The sequence below is a fragment of the Panthera onca genome, chromosome F2 (genome assembly GCF_046562875.1).
Source record: "Panthera onca isolate mPanOnc1 chromosome F2, mPanOnc1 haplotype 2, whole genome shotgun sequence".
Taxonomy (NCBI): Eukaryota; Metazoa; Chordata; class Mammalia; order Carnivora; family Felidae; genus Panthera; species Panthera onca.
In genome coordinates this window covers 29,741,874-29,761,815 of record NC_138356.1, presented here as the reverse complement: position 1 = coordinate 29,761,815, position 19,942 = coordinate 29,741,874, and the positions used below count along the sequence as shown (strand labels likewise).

The 19,942-nt window shown below is 39.8% G+C and overlaps 1 protein-coding gene across 2 annotated transcripts in view; it reads left to right on the top strand.

Annotated features, from left to right (window-relative positions):
- Positions 1–19,942, top strand: part of ZNF704 (zinc finger protein 704) — a 239,579-nt gene that overhangs the window by 34,842 nt on the left and 184,795 nt on the right. The gene's annotated exons all lie outside the window — the stretch shown is intronic.

The window sequence follows — 19,942 nt, the reverse complement described above, 5'->3', positions numbered from 1 at the left end:
ATGGTTGAGTACCTCACGGGCTCCATGTGTTCTTGAAATCAAAGTCGAGAAATAGTCCACATTCAGAAGCATTTTTTAAAACTAAGAGTTTGATCATCTTCACATAAAATTTTAATAGCATAGTTAGTTTGGAGGTAGATTTTTAAAATTTGAAAACTCCAAGATGAAGTAAAACGAGAAAAACATCTTTTGTTTTCCCGTCTTTGAACCTTTAAATGCGTCGTCAGATCCTCACTGCCAGAGTGGGATGCTAAATTGACTACTCTGCCAGTACCTGGTTGTCATTGCGGTAAGGAAGTGAAGACCACAAGTTCTTCTCGCTGGCTCCCTCTCCTTCGCCTCCCTCCAGATCAAACCTGGCATCCATTCCTGTTGATTTTACTTTCTCAGAATTTCTCAAGTACGTCTCTTCACCATTGCAGCCACCACCATCCAGGCATCTCTCTACCAGGCTACTGCTTGCCGCCTCATAGCTGGTCTCTCCATGTATTAGGTTCCTGTTGCCGCTGTAGCAAATTACCACAAACTTAGTGGCTTAAAACAACACAGATTTATTCTCTTACTGTTTTGGAGGCCAGAGGCCTAAATGGTTGTCACTGGGCTAAAGTCAAAGTATGGGTGGTGTTGGTTCCTTCAGGAGGCTCTAGGGGTGAATCCGTTCCCTTGCCTTTTTCAGCTTCCGGTGGCCATATGTATTCTTTGTTTTGTACGCCCTTCCTCTTCAGAGCACATTGCTATACTCTCTGCCTCTGTCATTACATGCCCTTCTCCACTCTGAAATCTCCCTTGTGATTGTATTTAGAGCCCACCTGGATAATTCTGGATACTCTCCCTGTTGCAAGATCTTTAACTTAATCACATCTGTAGAGTTATTAAGGTGACATTTACAGGTTCCAGGGATTAGGATGAGGATGTCTTTGGGAGCCAGTATTCAGCTTACCACACCCTGCCACACTCAGTCTCTCGGCAGTTCCCCTTGACACAGTAGCCAGAGCAAATAGTGTATCTGATCTATAACCCCTTCTTCCCCCAGTTTAAACCCCATCCATGGATTCCATAGTCTTAGGATCAGGACCACATTTTTTACCATTTCCTCTATGGCCTTAGTTTTCTAAGGCTGCCGTAACAAAATAACATAGACTCGTTGCTTTGGCAACAAAAATTTATATTCTTACAGTTCTGGAGGCTCAAAGTCCACAATCAAGGTGCTGGCAGCCTTAGTTTCTTCTAAGGTCTCTCTCCTTGGCTTGCAGATGGCCACCTTCTTGCTGTGTCTGCACATGATCATCCCTTGGTCTGTGTGTTATCTGTGTCCTATCTCCTTATAAGGACACCAGTCAGATTAGGGTCTACCCATATGACCTTATTGTACCTTAAGTACCACTTTAAAGACCCTATGTCCAAATATAGTCATATTCTGAGGTATTGGGGGGTTAGGATCTCAACATGTGAGTTTTGGGAGGACACAGTTCAGCTCATAATGTGTGGTCTGGGCCTCTCCATCTCTTTGGTTTTATCTCATGCACTACACCATCCCTTATTCTGGTCTCCAGCTTTGGTGACTTTTTTTCTCCAAGTTTTTAAACTTGCCATGCCTTTCTGTCATAATAGCCTTTCGTCTGAATAGTTCCACCTCTCATCACTTCCTGCTATTGACTGATGGTATATGGAGATGGGCCTATGAGAGGTAATTAGATTTAGATAAGGTCATGGAGGTGGACACCAATGATAGAATTGATGTCCTTATAAAGAGATGAAGATCCCAAGAGCTCTCCCTCTTTGCCATGTAAGGACACAGCTCTCTCTGAACCAGGAAACTAATCCTCACCAGACACCAAATCCCCCACTCCTTGATCTTGGACTTCTCAGCTCAAGAATTGTGAGGAACAAATATTTGTTGGTTAAGCCAGCTAGTCTATGACATTTTTGTTATAGCAGCCCAAACCAACACAGATACTTTCTCACAGTTATCTTCCCAGACTCTCTAATTTTTCTCCTTCTATGTGTTCATAGCTTTTCCACATACGTCTGTATCAGAGCATTTGCTGCAGTTGTAATATTGTTTATGCTTGTGTAATTCATTTATTAAGGCCCCTCAGTCCCACTAATCTGCAAGCTCCATAAGTGTACTGACCTTTTTACCTTTTTATTTTTTTTAACTTTATTTATTTATTTTGAGAGAGTGTGTGTACATGAGAGCAGGGGAGGGGCAGGAGAGAGAGGATCCCTAGGGGACTCTGTACTGTCAGCACAGAGCTCATTGAGGGGCTCAAACTCACACTCACAAACTGTGAGGTCATGACCTGAGCTGAAACCAAGAGTCGGATGCTTAACTGCCTGAGCCACCTAGGCACCCCTGTACCTTTTTAGTGTATACACACACACACACACACACACACACACACACACACATACATTATTATGCTCTTTGTCTACAATACCAAGTAAAAATATTTATTGAATGAATATTTTTCAAGCAAACACCCTTTTCAAAGATTTACTAAAATATCTTCATTTCTTATTATCACTGGGAGAAAGGAGACTGTTGTATGTGTGGGTCGGAATAAATATTCAAGCTTTAGAATTTTTATCTTTGAAGCTTTTATACAACCTCTTTATAAAGAGTTCCATGAGAATGATCTTTAAATAAGAAAACTAGGAGGTATTTTAGTTGGGAATTAATGTATTAACATATACTTAAAAATTGTGTGTTATACAGAGATACAGAAGGTGTTTATATAGTGTCTATCACTTGTCTGCTGTTTTCCTGGAAGAATGTACATGTTTCTGGCTGTAAACAACTTATTTGCCTTTCGAAGCTAGAGAATAAATTGTGGCTTATTCATATTTTACCTTCTTTTTATAGAATATCTTCAAGTAGCTAACATATGAGCAAAAAGTTTTGGCTTTTAAAAAAACAGAATATGTGACCTTTGACATTCATAAACACGTATCTTTACACTGTGTAAGGTCCTGTGAAAAGCACTACTTGGCTGCCAGCCAAGTTTCATTTCTTATACCAGGAGTGTTAGGGCCACATGGTGTGTTTTCAAGGAGAATGTTAGCTTACAAAGCTTGTAAACCACTGACAAAATCCCGTCTCCTACAAATTCTGTCTTTGAAAGCACTAAATTAAATAGCACCCTTCTAGAATATGCGAACGAATACAAAGTTCCTACCTTACTAAATCAGGGAAGTTTATAATAATATAAGTTCCTGTTTTTAAAAAAAAAAACTGTAAGAGGAGTTAGTCCATAGGCCAAATATATAAGGAATATTGGTGGAAAATAGTTTCTTCTACATGATTAGCAGTGGTAAACAGCCACGGGTACGTTTTAGCAACAGCCAAAGTAGGGTCCTCTTTTGGCTCATTTCCTAAGTTGAAGATGAAAGCACACATCAGCAGGTGAGAAGGTAGACCTCTGTTTGGCATGTTGCCTAGCTTGCAGGCCTGTCCTCTGTCTCTGCTAAGGAGACTCATGTAGGATTCCATTGCTCTGAGGAAGATTGCTGCTGATGTTGAATGAGCTCTGGGACAAAGAGTCAAGCAAGAAATGAAGTACCATTGCTGAGCACTTACTCTCCCTGCTCATCTTTCACTGTGGTTCCTATTTCCTGGGCTCTTCTGAGTCAGGATAGAGCTCAGCAAGTGGGGTGATATGGACAGTGGTCAGAGACATTGATGGCACCCCAATGGGCTCACTCCAAGCACCAGCTTTTAAGCAAGTGAGATGGATTTAGTGACCTGTTCCTGATTATTTATCGCTCTTTCTGTTTTTCTTATGACCCATTTCCCACTGTAGGCTCCCAGAAGCCTTACCTATGGCTGTCCCTGGTGGCCCATACTGTTCTTTCTGAGCAGAGCTCCATGGTCCTACATGGGGGCCTCCTTTTCTATGTGTTTGTAATCCCTTTTACACACTAAGCCTATATCAGGTTGCTATAACCCTTTGTCTTTCATTAGCCATCACACTGGATATTGATCACTCTCACAAACTAATTCTCAATAAGGTGTTGCCAGAGAGCAAGGGCTATAGTTCATTGCCTATTTACCATACTTTATTAGATATTTCCATTTAATCCTTTCTACCAACCTGTTATCCCTATTTTACAGAAGAGGACCAAACCTTAAAGTGCAGAAAGAGTGAGGACTTGATTCCAGTTTTATATGATTTCATACACACACACACACACACACACACACACACACACACACACACAAAAAGCATTAGACTCCTTTTCCTGGGAAATTTATAATTTAAAGGTTGACGTAAATATTACTTAATCCCATTGTTAGAATTTCTGGCATTATCCTTAGCCATTGAGATATAGATCTCGACCAGGGATCTTTCTATCACCTCCAAGTTGTAACACATAGGTAGCTGCCTACTTAAATGATGTTTTTTTTTGTTTTTTTTTTTAATTTTTTTTTTAACGTTTATTTATTTTGGGGACAGAGAGAGACAGAGCATGAACAGGGGAGGGGCAGAGAGAGAGGGAGACACAGAATCGGAAGCAGGCTTCAGGCTCTGAGCCATCAGCCCAGAGCCCGACACGGGGCTCGAACTCACGAACCGTGAGATCGTGACCTGAGCTGAAGTCGGACGCTTAACCAACTGAGCCACCCAGGCGCCCCTTAAATGATGTTTTTAAAGGTTTAAAAGTGTAACTAAGGGGCGCCTGGGTGGCTCAGTCGGTTAACATCCGACTTCAGCTCAGGTCATGATCTCATGGTTTGTGAGTTCAAACCCCACATCAGGCTCTGACAGCTCGGAGTCTCGAGCCTGCTTCAGATTCTGCGTCCCCCTCTCTCTTGGTCCCTCCCCTGCTCACACTCTGTCTTACTCTCTCTCTCTCAAAAATAATTAACATTAAAAAAAAAAAAAAAAGGTTAAATGGGGCGCCTGGGTGGCGCAGTCGGTTAAGCGTCCGACTTCAGCCAGGTCACGATCTCACGGTCCGTGAGTTCGAGCCCCGCGTCAGGCTCTGAGCCCCGCGTCAGGCGCTGGGCTGATGGCTCGGAGCCTGGAGCCTGTTTCCGATTCTGTGTCTCCCTCTCTCTCTCTGCCCCTCCCCCGTTCATGCTCTGTCTCTCTCTGTCCCAAAAATAAATAAAAAACGTTGGAAAAAAAAATTAAAAAAAAAAAAAAAGGTTAAATAAATAAATAAATAAATAAATAAAAGTAACTAAGAACAATCATTTATTAGAAATCATTTTTATATGGTATGCTAAAGTTATAAAATCTTTCTTACTTGATTCTCTGAATAATGTGGATTCTTGGGGGTTAAGAGTAGAAGTGGGTAGTTTAGACTGGAAGGTATTGTAGTAGTCCAGGTGAAAAATGATGTTGGCAATAGAAAAAGAGAGAAGTACGTAAATGAAAAATATGTGCTGGGGGTAGCAGACAGAAGAGGCTACAAAGACCAAAAATATGGAAATCCAGAAATAGATGGAGGTGTGGTAAATACTGTAGATTGGTTCATTCAACACCTCTGCCATCCCCTTCTCTATTATTTTCCTATGCTGGTGTGGCCAGAATTCCCAGAATACCTTGCAGCTAGGACTTTGTGTGACTTAGGTTGTGCCAACACAGCGCTTCCACATGCAGCCTGTGACAAGAGGCACAAGCAAAACAGTGAGGGGTTGCCATGTGCAGAAGAGATCTTCTGACAGACTGTCAAAGTTTTCTGGTGCTGCTGGACCATCTGTCATGGAAGTTCTGGTTTTCAGTACCTGTTGTCATGGGATCTGAGTGGCAGGGGGGCAGTGTTGTGGTACTTTTTCCAGTTCAGTTTTGTGATGGCCTTTTCTCCTGGCCATGTGCTTCCTGCTCATCTGCAACAGTGGTTTCTCTGTGGAGTTGTCCTGTTGAACACTCCCCAGTCTGACTGTCTAGGCTTCTTGGAGATTTATGAACTGTCAATAACTCTCTTTCTGTTTAAACTAGCTAGATATTTCTGTTGTTTTTTTCTGCAAATAAGAATTAGGACTTGTCCTGCTATCACAAAGCCAAGACAAGATGATGCTTCGAGGAGGCTAATTGTGTTTAGTACTGTTGAGAATGGAAATTTCAAGGTGAGAATTTATGAAATTCAGTGAATATAGTTCACTGTGACTCTAGCAAAAGCATCTTTTCTTTCAGTGGAAGTAGAAATCAATTACAGTAAGTCAGAGGTAGGGAATAGCAGGTAGGGAAGTGAAGACAGCTAGTGTGGACATCTTTATGGGGACCTTGACTGTGACGGGGAATATGGCAGAGGTGAAGCAGTTGAGCAGGATCAGAGGTCAAGCTAAGAAATACAGGAGCATATTTGATTACTGGAAGTAACCAGTAGAGGGGTAGACAGGAGAGAGCAGGTGAAACATCTGTGAGACCTTGAGTCAGTTATGTAACTTCTCTGTGTCTTAGTTTCCTTACCTGTAAAGTTTGGGTAACAGGATCATTCTCTTAGGATGTTTTGGGATTGGAGTGAAATGTGCATGAAGAAATTTCAATGCAATGTCTTGTGTTTAGTAATGGCTTGGTAAATTAGGCATTATTACTACTACTACTCTCATTTGCTATTGTCTTCTGTATATTTTAGAATATTGTGAATATGGAATACTAGTTACTCGGTCTCCTGATTTTACAGATCTCCCTTTCAGCCCTTGCAGACCAGCCCCATTGCCATATTGTCCTTCATGATGAAGTAAACATTCATCAAGCACCCAGCGTGTACCAAGTATGCCTATCACAGATGTCAAATATATCTGATGTATGTATCAGATACAGAACTAAATAAAACTTGTTCTCTGCCTCCCAATTGCTTCTGGACCACTAGAGGAGAGAGATGGGTAAAACGTGAATACTTTATGCCAAGTTTTATATTGTAGCAGTCCGGTTCTAGCAGGAGCAGAACTGCTAGGAAATATGTATGTGTGTGTTGTATTTATTTGTTCATATATACACACATGCACACACATATTTGTGCATTTATTATAGCTGGCTAAGTAAACATGAAAGGCAGAAAGGAAGGATCATGAACAGACTGAAATGGCACAAGCACACCTTTTTGTCTTAAGGCCCACCTGCTCTCATTTGTCATGGGTTTGCCCAGCTCTTCTGTTGACCCACCTACCTTCTTGTGAAAGACTGTGGGAGGTATTTTTCCCTCATATTCCTATCTACTCCCTTCTAGGCCAGTTGATTTTTAAAGAATTAAATTTATAATCAGCAGATATACAAATTTATTCTAATATGTACTGCTTAATTTCTTGAATACACTCTAGCTGCATTTATTAACAGATTTTATTTAGTCATCTGCGCAGCTAGTTAAAGTAATTGGCTGGCTGTGAATTAAGAGCACCACCCAAGCTAAAATGTAAATTCATTAGTTTTCAACTTCAGTTTTTAATTTCACCTGCTGTTTACTGCTCAAAGGAATAATAAATTGTATTTTAAATGAAATGTATATTTAAGGGAGAAACTTCAGCAGCCAATATTCTTTTTTATTTTAAAATCTGCCTCTTTGTCTCTCTGAAAATTAAACAAGTTGTGTCAGATTGTGGCAACCACTGATGAGTGCGAAAAGCTGTCTTAAGAGTTCTGTTGCCAAAGGAATTTGAGGTATTGGGTTAGTTAGTCTAACGCTTTTGCTTTTTGTTACAAGAAGTTGAAAGCAGCGTAGGTTTTACAGAAAAGAAAGGTGGGGTAAGGTGGGTGGGGATTATGTTTCAAGGCCCTTAGCAGGAGAGATGCACGGTTAGCACACACATGAGGGTGGGTGTAGCACCAGAGTGTGGGGGGATAAGGCAGCACTCAGCCCCCATTTGTCTGAGGATCCTTCTGCCCTCTGTTCCTATTTCTCTCCAGAGTCCGCTCCACCCTCCTCCTTACTGTTCCCTGGCTTCCTCTAGTTTCTCATGTGCACGTGGCCTGGCCTGGTCACCAGCCCCGTCATTTCCAACCACTGCCATTAATGGACATCAGTCTCGATCTCTCTTCGATCAGATTCCTGAACAAAAAGATGCTCTTGGCCCTGTTTGGGCCCCAGAGAAATTATACAATATTCTCCTCAAGAACTGATTTTGCCTTTTCATTTATACATGTCACAACTACATTCAACAACTTTCCATAAAGTTCTTTTCCAGCCACTTTTGGGAAATGTGTGGTTCGATCAGAGAAACCATGTTTTAAAGTCTTATTTGATACTCAGGTCAGTGGCAAATAATTATTTAACCCATGAAGAAAATGAGCTTTACCCTACTGCTTCATTTCCCATGAGTCTCCTCTTTCTTGCCGTGTGTTTGTGCCTAGGATTCGGGCCAGGTGGGGATGAAGGAGCTCAGAAATGCTCTGCAATGGGAGCAGAGGGGCCCTCAGGGAGATGGGGGACGGTGTCCAATAGGGGTAGAGGAAAGGCTCTGTGAGGTTTGTGGCCTCTGGAGGAGCCCCTTGGTTCAGCATGATGGGGCAAGGTAAGGTTCCAAGTCCCTTGGGGAGAGGCTCCAAGGCGGAAAGGTCAGAGACAACAAAGGTCTGTTCTGTGCACAGAGACCCCAGCTCCTCCTGGCAGTGGCAGTGACAGTTAGTGAGGCTCTGACCCAGCAATTAGTATGGAAAAGTCTTCTGTAGGTCAGCTATCCCTCAGTAAAACAGCTATCTGTACCCCTTCAGAAAGAAGCTTCTAAGAAAATACTTCAAGTGGGGCCCAAATTCCAGTGGCAAACATATTTACTGTAAACCAAATGTGGAAGAAATTAAAAATGGCATTGATTATCATTGTTATTTTTGACCGCAAATGTTAGGATTTGCTGGGAGAGCAAGTGGGCTGGATCTGCGGGGAGCCACAGGGAGGTGTGAGGAAATGTCCCTGGGTATCCCTGGGGATCCGGCTGTGAGGTGATCTGCCCCTAATACTTTACCCTCCAGGAATCTTCACCCCCCGTCCCAGGAGTTTCAAAAATCATATAACTTTAACTGTGACTTGCTTCTGAAATTATGCCGTATTATCTCTCTGCAGGTTTGTCCTGGATTAACTTAGGTGATATTTGTAGAAGGAAGGTTCAGAGTCCCTTAACTTAAAAAGTAAAATAAATTCTATTTCCTCTATAGATTTTACTACAAAATAAGGATTGCATTCCTGGAGATAAAGTCCTCCATGAAATAAAGTTGAGTTCTTTGATAAAGAAGGGAATAAGATGATGACCATTCTGTGCTTCACCTAATTTTTTCCCTGGATATAGCACAATTCACCATTTCTTTCTGGTAGTTTAGGAACTACCTTTTAGACTGAGGAACCCCATACTTTGCAGCCTCAGGAATTTGGCATCCATCGTTCTTAGACATTTATTAGTTAGTGCTACCAGAGAGCACATATAATCACCTGAAAATTCATTCATTGATTTATTCCACAAATATTTATTGAGGGCCCACTGTGTTTCAGACACTCTTCTAGGTGCTGGGAAACATCAATATACAAACCAAAAAAATGTCTACCCTCATAGAGCTATTCTGGGGGAGTAGCCCGGACCATAAACATAATAAATAGTAAACTATACAGTTTTTTGTTAAACAGTAAGTGCTATAGAATAACAATATAGAATAGAATGTGATAGATGTGGAGTGGAAGAAAAGCACTGTAACTTTAAATAGGGTGGTCAGGGATAGCTTTACTGAGGGGGGAGAATTTGCACAGACTGAAAGGGTGAGGAAACAAGCAATGTGGATATATCGAGGAAGAACATTCCTGGAAGATGGGGTGGCTGGTGGAAAGGTCTTGAGGCAGGGATATGTCTGGCATGTTCAAGGCCAGCAAGGGTTGGGGGAGAGATGAGAGTGGGAGGAGGAAGTTGGAGAGGGACAAGGAAGGATAGAGGGGGGCCAGCTCAAATGGGACCCTGGAAACTACTACAAGGACTTTGACTTTAATTCTGAGCAAAATGGGAAGCATTGGAGGGTTCTGAGCTGAGGAAAGGCATGATCTGACTCTTGTTTTTAAGGGATAAGATGGCCTACTGTTACTGAGAAGGAACTGGGGTGTATGGGAGATGAGGCAAGGATGCAAACAGGGATCCAGGGAGGAAACTGTTGTAAAAATCCTGGCAAGAGGTGATGATGGCTTGACTGTGGAAGGTGGTGGGAAGTGATTGGATTCTGGATATATTTGGAAGGTAAAGGCCACAGGATTTTCACATCAACTGGATATGATTGGTTGAATTAAACTTTGACTTATATAAAACAAATGGAGTACCTAATAAACATAAATTAAAAATTCTGTATACTGAAGTTAAGTATAATAAGTTGGACCCATATTGATATTGATGTCCCCTCTCCTTACATTTGGTTGGAAAAAATGTGCAGGTAACATCAGCTGAGCCAGAGTCCACATCGGACTTTATACAAATAGGTATTTTTATTCAGGGTTTTTCAGAAAGGCTTAAAAAAAAATACTTCAGTTGTGTGTTCTCACTTGCATAATTTTAAGAGAAGGCTTGAAGCTTCAGCCAAGAAGCCTTCCACCAAAGATTTTTGCAATAACTTTGCTAAATGTGCAGCTGACTAATCTGCCATTAGGCAAGCCAAGTCATGCTTTGTTGAATATTAAATTGTCAAGATATTAAAGTTAAAACTTGCTTTAGTAAACCCAGCATTAACAACACTGATTGCTGAGATATTGTAGCTGTATGGTTAGAATGCATGATACCAAAACCTAATACAGGGTTTCAACTCTGTTGTACTGTGTTTTGCTTCTTGTACACCAAACCAGTCTGACTTCCATCTGCCATTTACTCTGTCTTGGTATAGAGAAATAATATACTTGAGGATAAAGCAGTCAAACACTTCATTGGTTTCAGAGGGCTAAGGGAATAATATAAACAAAGGGCTAGCAATTGGATGCAATTGTCTTTAAAGTGTTTCTATTACAGCCGTTCCTTAGGACTGGATAGATTTGCCATCCAACTTATTTTTCTGTGTACCTAGCATGAAATTTGAAGAATTTAATCTAAAAAGAGTAGAGTTCTGTTGACTACTTTGGGACATACATTTTATCAATTGACTCAAGAGTCCAGTCTTTCTTTGAGCATGACCTTTAGTGGTAGTATTTTAAATTAAGATACAATCAGTTGTCCCTGTTATTAATATAACCTTTGCTTTTTTGGTGACATGTTTTAAAATCTTTGGGTCTGATTACATATTCCACACTGTGGTTAATGTGCCATTGTCATCAGTTACAAAATATGTAATGTATATTTATGTGTTTTGGAAGCAAGTTTAAAAAATGAATCCTACTGTCAGGAAACACAGTCTGAAATAGGAAGGATTCTCTTGCAAAGTTTGTCAGGTGCAACTGTGTGGTTTCCTGGTGAATGGAAGAGTCAATGAGTTGCTAGGCCAAGTAGACCGTTCACTTGCCTTTTAAGGCTTGCTCTCCAAAAGTGGTTTTGTTGTGGCATGAATTTTCTTCTCTTTTCCAGAATTTCTTTTCTACTTTTTTACTATGCAGAAAGCCCCAAAAGGCAAATGGGTTGGCTTTCTGCAAATTATTCCTGGAAATCCAGTTAATATACAGAGCCAACTCCTCACATTTTATTGGGTTGAGATGAGTAAGCAAGGACAGCTTCCAAGAGGGAGTGCTGACACATGCTTTTTGGCATCTTACTGCTGTAAATCCATAGGGAGGGTGTTAGGATTAAGGTGGCCTGGGATGCACTTCAGTGTAGACAGAAGAAAGAATTGATCAAGTAAGTGGGCTGATGTTAGAAGCCATCTTCTTTTCTGATGAGCTGTTAGAATCCTCCTATGAAAACCAGATGTTTTTGTATTGAGAAAAACTGATGAGCTTCTGTCCCTATCTTAGAAAGTGGCATCCAATCTACAAAGGACACCATTTAGAGAAATTCAAGATTTAAATAGATACTGTTAACTTCTTTTTTAAAATAGTGCAATTTTCCCAAGTATATCATATTTATAGTTACGCTGTTTATCTTTTTCTAGGAAAACAAAAGCTGTTCATTGCAATAAAAATTTTGAGTTTTATTTGTTAGTTAACTCAGTAATTGGTAGCATTCTCATATAATTGAACACTGAAGCTTTGTTCCCTTGCAAGAAATTACACTGGATGATGCATGTGTCTGATATGCTGTATGAAGGGCTTCTGTGTTGGGTAGGGAGAAGGAATTCATTGGTAGTTATTGTAGTACAATATGATTGAGTGGTGCTGATAATCAATGGAACTAATAGTGCATGTGAATGCATTATTTTAAGTAATTCATTTTCCCTTTAATATATGCATATATATTAATAATTGAAAGCTAGTAGAAGGAAAAGTATTCGTTATATAAATGCCAGATACTTGAGAAACAATTAGATAAAAATGATATGTATTTTTTCATCATAGAATAACTTCTTAGGTTTTTAAATACCAAACTATGGGCAAATAAGATAGAAAGCAAAATTGACCTATAAATCTGCTCCCAAGAGAAACCATTCTTAACATTTTGGAATGTCCTTCCAGAATTTTCTCTCTTTATATATATACACATCTCTCTTCCCTGAGATCATATTACATACACTCATTTGGATTTTCTTTGTTTTCAGTTAATGTAGTAAATGTCTTTCCATTTTAATAAATATAGAGATATGTCTTAGTTTTAGCCATATATTTTACTTATGCATATTTAACCCCAAATTTCTTGATTGATGTTTAGGGACTTTCCATCTTTTTAAATGTTATAACAAGTTCTGTGACAAATAGCTTTGTGTGCTTTTCTTTTTTCTTCCCTTAGACATAGAATTTCTAACACAAAGGGATGCACAACTAAATGTGCTACCTTCACCAGGTCGGCCTCCTACAACATGTATCTTCTCTCCAACAATAATTAAGAATCCCAGTTTCCTTATATGTCGACTAACAGGGCATTATTCCTCATAATTTTGCTAAATCTTAGTTTTTAAGTTGTCTTTAATTTGAAAACCTTAGAAACATGAAAGTGTCCCATAATAACACCACCTAAAAATTGTACGTGTGTACGTGCGTGCGCACAAGTATGCATGCAGATGTCCATCCATAGGTATGTCTAATTATATAAGAAAAAAACCCCTCTTGGCCCGTTCGGTCTTCTGTTCCTTAAGGTGTAAGCTTATTTAGCAAACTACTCTGTTTTTTAAATGCAGTACAATCATGCCTAACATATTAGTTTGCAACTTGACTGTTACTCATTATAGATCGTGGACAAATGTTTTCCTCTTAATAGATCATGGATATATCCTGATGACCTTCTTTTGGTGATGTCATGGTATGCCCATTGTATGGGTGTTCTGTAGTTTGTTCCCCCATGACTAAAATTTTGGTTGTTTGACTCAGAAATTCTAACCTCCAGGAATTTTTTCTGCAAAAAAATGCTTGCACAAGTGCATAAAGCTGTACGCATACATATACAAGGATGTTCATTGTAGAAGTATTTTTAATAATGAAAAATTGAAAAGAGCCTCAATGTCTGTCAAGAAGAGATCAGTTAAAAAAATCTGATCTCATGACTGTTACAGTTTTCAATGTTTTAAAAAGTCAGCAGCTCTACTACTAACATGTAAGGTTGCCCATGATTTATTGTGAAGTGAGCAAATAAGTTGCAGAATAATACATATAGTATAATCACCATCATTAGTTACTCTAAACAGGTATTTATGCATTTTTAAGTAATTTGAAGTTTTGCAGTAAATTGTTAAAAGCTTTTCTTTCTGGGGGTTGGACCTGACTGGGCAGGGCTGGGAAAAGAGTGGGGAGGAATAGAATAGAAAGCTTTCCTCATTTTATTTTATATACATCTTATTGAAAATTTAATAACAAGCATATATATTTTTAAATTTTTTAATCTTTTTAATTTATTTATTTATATATATAATTTATTGTCAAATTGGTTTCCACACAGCACCCAGTGCTCATCCCAGCAGGTGCCCTTCACAATGCCCATCACCCACTTTCCCCTCTCCCCCCAACCCCCATCAACCCTCAGTTTGTTCTCAGTATTTAAGAGTCCACCCCCATCAACCCTCAGTTTGTTCTCAGTATCTAAGAGTCTCTTATGGTTTGCCTCCCTCCCTCTCTGTAACTTTTTTTTCCCCCCTCTTCCTCTCCCCCCTGGTCTTCTGTTAAGTTTCTCAGGATCCACATAAGAGTGAAAACATATGGTATCTGTCTTTCTCTGTATGGCTTATTTCATTTAGCATAACACGCTCCAGTTCCATCCATGTTGCTACAAATGGCCAGATTTCATTCTTTCTCATTGCCAAGTAGTATTCCATTGTATATATAAGCCACATTTTCTTTATCCATTTGTCAGTTGATGGAATACATTTTGTAATAAACATTCTTTAAGTTATTTATTTATTTTGAGAGAGAGAGAGAGAAAGTATGAGTGGGTGGGAGGGGAGAGAGAGAGGGAGAGAGAGAAAATCCCAAGCAGGCTCTGTGCTGTCAGTGTGCAGCCCAGCACGGGGCTCGATCTCATGAACTGTGAGATCATGACCTGAACTGAAATCAAGAGTCAGCTACTTAACCAACTGAGCCACCCAGGAGCCCCTTAAACATTTTTAAACATGAAAAGTACATTTAAACTATAGTGAAACAGTGAAAAATAAAATGTTTAAGTGAGCCTAGGTAGGTTCCAAGAATCTACCTACTTAACAGTTTATGACTCCATGAAAATACAGTTAACTGAAAAATAAATAGTAGGAATTTCTTATAGATACAAGTGGCTTCATTTACAATGTGGCAGAAGAGTAAGAAGAAGAAAAGAGGAAGAGAGAGTAAACCATAAAGTCAGAAAGGAGTTAGCGGGAAGCAGAAGTGGACACCATTGATCCTGTTTCTAGAGGAACACAGAACTCAAATTCCTCTTCTTCAAGAGAGCTCTCCATTCATGTGAGAGCAGCTGTGTGGGGCATAACCCTCTGTTTTCTAAACAAAATATTCCCAGTTCCTCCCAGTCATATCCTTTGCCATGCTGATCATTCTGCTGTTTGTTCCACTTTGTCAGTGTCCATCTTGAAATGTGACAACCAGAAAATGCTACTGCCTTCTAACTTACAGTCTTATCAGTGTGAGATAATCAGATTAATCCCTCCTTGGGCAGGGGACACTTTTTTTTTTTTTTAACCTAGACTAAGATTATTCCTAAACCTTAGCCTTGTATTTTCTCCTAGAAATTACTAGTTAACGGTCTTGCTGTTTTTCTTCATTGTTTATCCGACAGGACTTCTAGATTGTGTTCGTTTGTTTTCTGGCTGTCTTCCATTGTTGAACCCTTTGCCCCCTTCTGAGCTGTAGCATAGAGTGATTCTTCCAATAGCCTCAACTTTTTTATTATCAAAACTATCAGCTCATATGAGTCACATAATTAATTGATATCTGCTTCCAGGAAGGAAGCTAATTTGGCCCAGGCCCCATCGATCATCAGAAGAGTTTCCTTTTGTCACCACGACATTGTGTGCAAAGTGGAAAAATAAATAAGAGTGCCCTCTTTGGACAGATAAAGTACAAAAATTCCTCCTCAGGTGGAAAAATTAGAAAAGTGTCCATGGGTGGAAAAACCAGGACACATGGCTTGAGTGGGAGAGGGATTTTAGTCTCATCTTACCAATATGCAGGATATAACCATACAATTACTTGCAGTGGCCTCGATTGCCATAGCATAATTTATTTTTTAACAAACAAACTAATAGACTTTATGGATACCTCTTTTACAAGCACAGTTACCCAATATCTGGTCTAAGTGTTTTTGTGAATACGTTTTCCATACCAGTTACTCCTGGCTTTGTTCCTTCTTTCTTTTTTTCAACAGTTCTATTGAGGTATGATCTATATACCATAATATTCATCTCATTGTAAGAATATGGTTCAATTATTTTTAATAAATTTACAGCATTATACAAATATCACTATAGTCTAGTTCTGGAACACTTCTGCCGCCACAAAAAGTTCTCTGGGGCCCATTTGCTTTCAGTTCTAGCTCCTACTCCCAGCCCTAAGCAGTCACTGGTCTATTTCCTGTCTTTATTGATTTGCCTTTTCTGCAAATCTCATACAAATGGGACCATATCTTCCTCTAGCTGCTTTGTTCTGCTAAAGTAGTAAGGGCCCAAATTTAATCACGGTCCCGATGCTCTTTTTGCTGTGTTCTTCTGCTAATCTGCGAGGGGTGCAACAACTGGATGTGAGTCCTGTCCCCTTCTGCTACCCCTGGCCCTTACTCATCCCTTTCCCTCCATTCTGCCTCAGCATTCAAACATGCTCTGTTACCTCTTGTCTTCGAACATTCTCCCTTGTCCAGCATCCTCTCCAGCCACCACACCATTTCTCTGAGCCACTTCAGAGCCCAGCTTCTCAAGGTTTGACTTCATGTGCTCTTCCCACTCTCTACTCTCCTGTGAACTCTCTTTTTAAAAAATGTTTTTAGGGGTGCCTGACTGGCTTGGTTGGAAGAACATGCGATTCTTGATCTTGGGGTCATGAGTTTGAGCCCTATGTTGGGTGTAGAGATTAATTAAATAAATAAACTCGGGAAAAAAAATTTGTATACTACCTGGTATGAATAAAAGAATGTTAAAGGTAATACAGTAATAGTAATACAGTAATAGTGATACAATGAAGGTCTACACCTGTCATCCACTCCTTCCACCAGCTTTACCCACAGTGGAACCCGTGACTCCAAGTATCAGAAATTTCTTACTCATCACTACATTTTTTGTTCTCTTTGGCCCATTTCTAACTCCTTTTTTCCCCCCAAATGTTTGTTTATTTATTTTTAGAGAGAGACTGAGTACAAGCAGGGGGGAACAGAGGGAGAGAGAGGGGGAGAGAGAGAATCCCCAGCAGGCTCCACGCTGTCCGCACAGAGCCCCATGAGGGGCTCGACCTTATAAACTGTGAGATCATGACCTGAACAGAAATTAAGAGTCAGACGCTTAACTGACTGAGCCACCCAGGTGCCCCTCTCACTCCTTTTTAAGTCTACTTTTAAAACAAGGAGTCTAGGCTCAATAGTCTTTGACATCCATTACATCGCTAAAATTCCCTGATTACTATTGACAGAGTAGTTTCTTGTTTAGGATGTATTGTGGAAGATTTATAGCTTACGCTGTTGAATATTACTATATTTTTATGAAGTCTTGGCTAACTGCATGATATATAATTATAATATAATTTCCATAGGAAATCTATTCTACTTTCTATTAATTTGCTTTAGAATGCTGGGGGTTTTTTTCCCTAAAATTTTGAAACTACTGAAAAATTTTGAAAAGCTGAGCTTCCTCTAATGTTCTCCACTAACCCTATCTATCTTTGGATTGAATTCATTTAGCCAGTACATTTGCCCCAAGGGAGGTATAGATGTCAATTATTGCTACAACTTAATACTAATGACTACTTAAATATTTAATTAATGTAATACTTGACACTCAGGGAGAAACTATTTATAATCATTGAAACCAGGCCTTTGTTTTCATCTTCTGTGCCTGGTGTTTAGTGTATCCCTTTTGGAACGCAGGTTTGGAATGAAGTGCTATGGGAGTGAAAAAGCACCTCTCTCTCCTACCTTCAGGCAGAAAAAGTTGCATAGAAAGTGACTCATGGTGGGGCGCCTGGGTGGCTCAGTCAGTTAAGCATCTTGATTTCACTTCAGGTCATGATCTCACAGTTTTGTGAGTTCAAGCCCTGCGTCAGGCTCTGCATTGACACTGCAGAGCCTGCTTGGGATTCTCTCTCTCTCTCTCTCTCTCTCTCTCTCTCTCCCCCTCTCTCTCTCTTTCTCTCCCTCTCTCTCTCTTTCTCTCCCTCTCTCTCTCTCCCTCTCTCCCCCTCTCTCTCTCCCCCTCTCTCTCTCCCTCTCCCTCTCTCCCTCTCCCCCTCCCCAACTCACACTGTCTCTGTCTCTCTCAAAATAAATAAATAAACTTAAAAAGAATTTTAGAAAGTGACTCATGGTGGATATTTACAGTATTAGTAATCACATTTGTTGATTTTCCAAGCTACATTTTTATTGAACATTCATTGCATTTCTTGAAGTTTGAAATATTTTCTTATTTTTTTTTTATTGTGTATTGATGTTATTAAAACAACTCTTAAAAGCGTTCATTTTAAGGGGTGCCTGGGTGGCTCAGTTGGTTAAGCATCTGACTTTGGTTCAGGTCATGATCTCACGGTTTGGAGGTTCGAGCCCCACGTTGGGCTCTGTGCTGACAGCTCAGAGCCTGGAGCCTGCTTCAGATTCTGTGTCTCCCTTTCTCTCTGCCCCTCCCCCACTCATGCTCTGTCTCTCTCAAAAATAAATAAAAATGTTAAAATTTTTTTTTTAAAAAAGCATTCATATTAAGAAATATTGGAAGTTTTTAATGAGTAGACCAAAAGTGGCTGTTTTCCTAGAGGTAGGTCTGACAGGAACACCACGAGAAAAAGATCTTTTTGCCCTGAGAAGTGAAGGCCAAGGAAAGAAGAAAAGAGCTCAGTTGAGAGCTCTATGTTCATATGAAAGATTACATTCCAGCTAACTGGATTTCAAGGCACAAGTCATCCCTGGGTTCTGGAAATTCTCCTATGTGAGCAGGTCCTGTGACTCTAACATGCATATCTCAGAGTTTCCCTTTAGTCTGAGAATTTCTAGTCTTTAACATCATACGTTGGCAGTCTCTGCTATTATTGAACACATATTCTGATTTTATTCTGAAAATGCCTTGTTTGTGGTGTTAGCCTCTGTTAATAATAAATCTATTTGACCAAATTTGTTGCACTTTTCCTCCTACCTAAAATTAAAAAGAAAGGAACAAGCATATCTTCTATTTAAGTGGGGAAATGAAGATTTATTGATTTGACAAACTAAGTCCACAAGAGGCGTGAGCTGTCAAACGGGCCTGTGAAATGGCTTAGAGGTGTGCATATTTTGAAACACTCCACCGGTCAGTGAGACTCTTCCTTGTACACTCATGACTTTAAGAAGTTCACTCCAGGGGCGCCTGGGTGGCTCAGTTGGTTAAGCGTCCAACTTCAGCTCAGGTCACGATCTCGCGGTCCGTGAGTCCGAGCCCTGCGTCGGGCTCTGGGCTGACAGCTCAGAGCCTAGAACCTGCTTCCGATTCTGTGTCTCTCTCTTTCTCTGCCCCTCCCCTGTTCATGCTCTGTCTCTCTCTGTCTCAAAAATAAATAAACGTTAAAAAAAAATTTTTTTAAAGAAGTTCACTCCAGACCTCATTTATAACACCCACCACCTTTACAGAAATCTTTAACTTCAGTCTTTGTTCTCAGTCATCACAAATTCTGAAATAGCCAGATTCAGTGCCCTGAGGCATAATTTTTCTATTTGTCTTAAACCTTACTGTTGCATTTAGTCAAAAATGATAAGAAAAATTAATGACTTTTTTATCATCATACTAATGAGGGATTTCACTAAGATCTTAACTGCTTTAGATAAAAGATAAAAAATAGTTCTTCACGAACTAGAGTATGGTTAAGATCAGTATTCATATTCAGAGATCAGGCTCATTTTGTGTTTCATTGCACCCTTCTATGCCATATAGTCAGTGTGAAATATTTAAGAATTTATTTAGTTACTTGAGCTTTCTGAGTTGTAGAAGAGAAAACAGTGATGTTTTAAATTTTTAGATTTATCATAGAAGTATTATGCTTTCAAGTCTTCGACGTTTTTATGTGCCTGAAAGGCTCCTCTTACATTTGTGGTGTTTCTTGTTTGCATTATGATGTGTGATGTATCAATTGCATATTACTCTGTAATGTCAGCTATTTTATTTCCATGTTACATTTTTCTCCATGTTACATTTTCTCCTTTCTACCTATAAAATCTTCAAGATGAACAAGGAGGGCTCTGGTCTGCAGTCTCTTCTCAGGGTCATCTGCATGTAGTTGTGCCAAGCTGCTGTTTCGTGTGGGTAAGAAGTTTTGTGTTCCATTT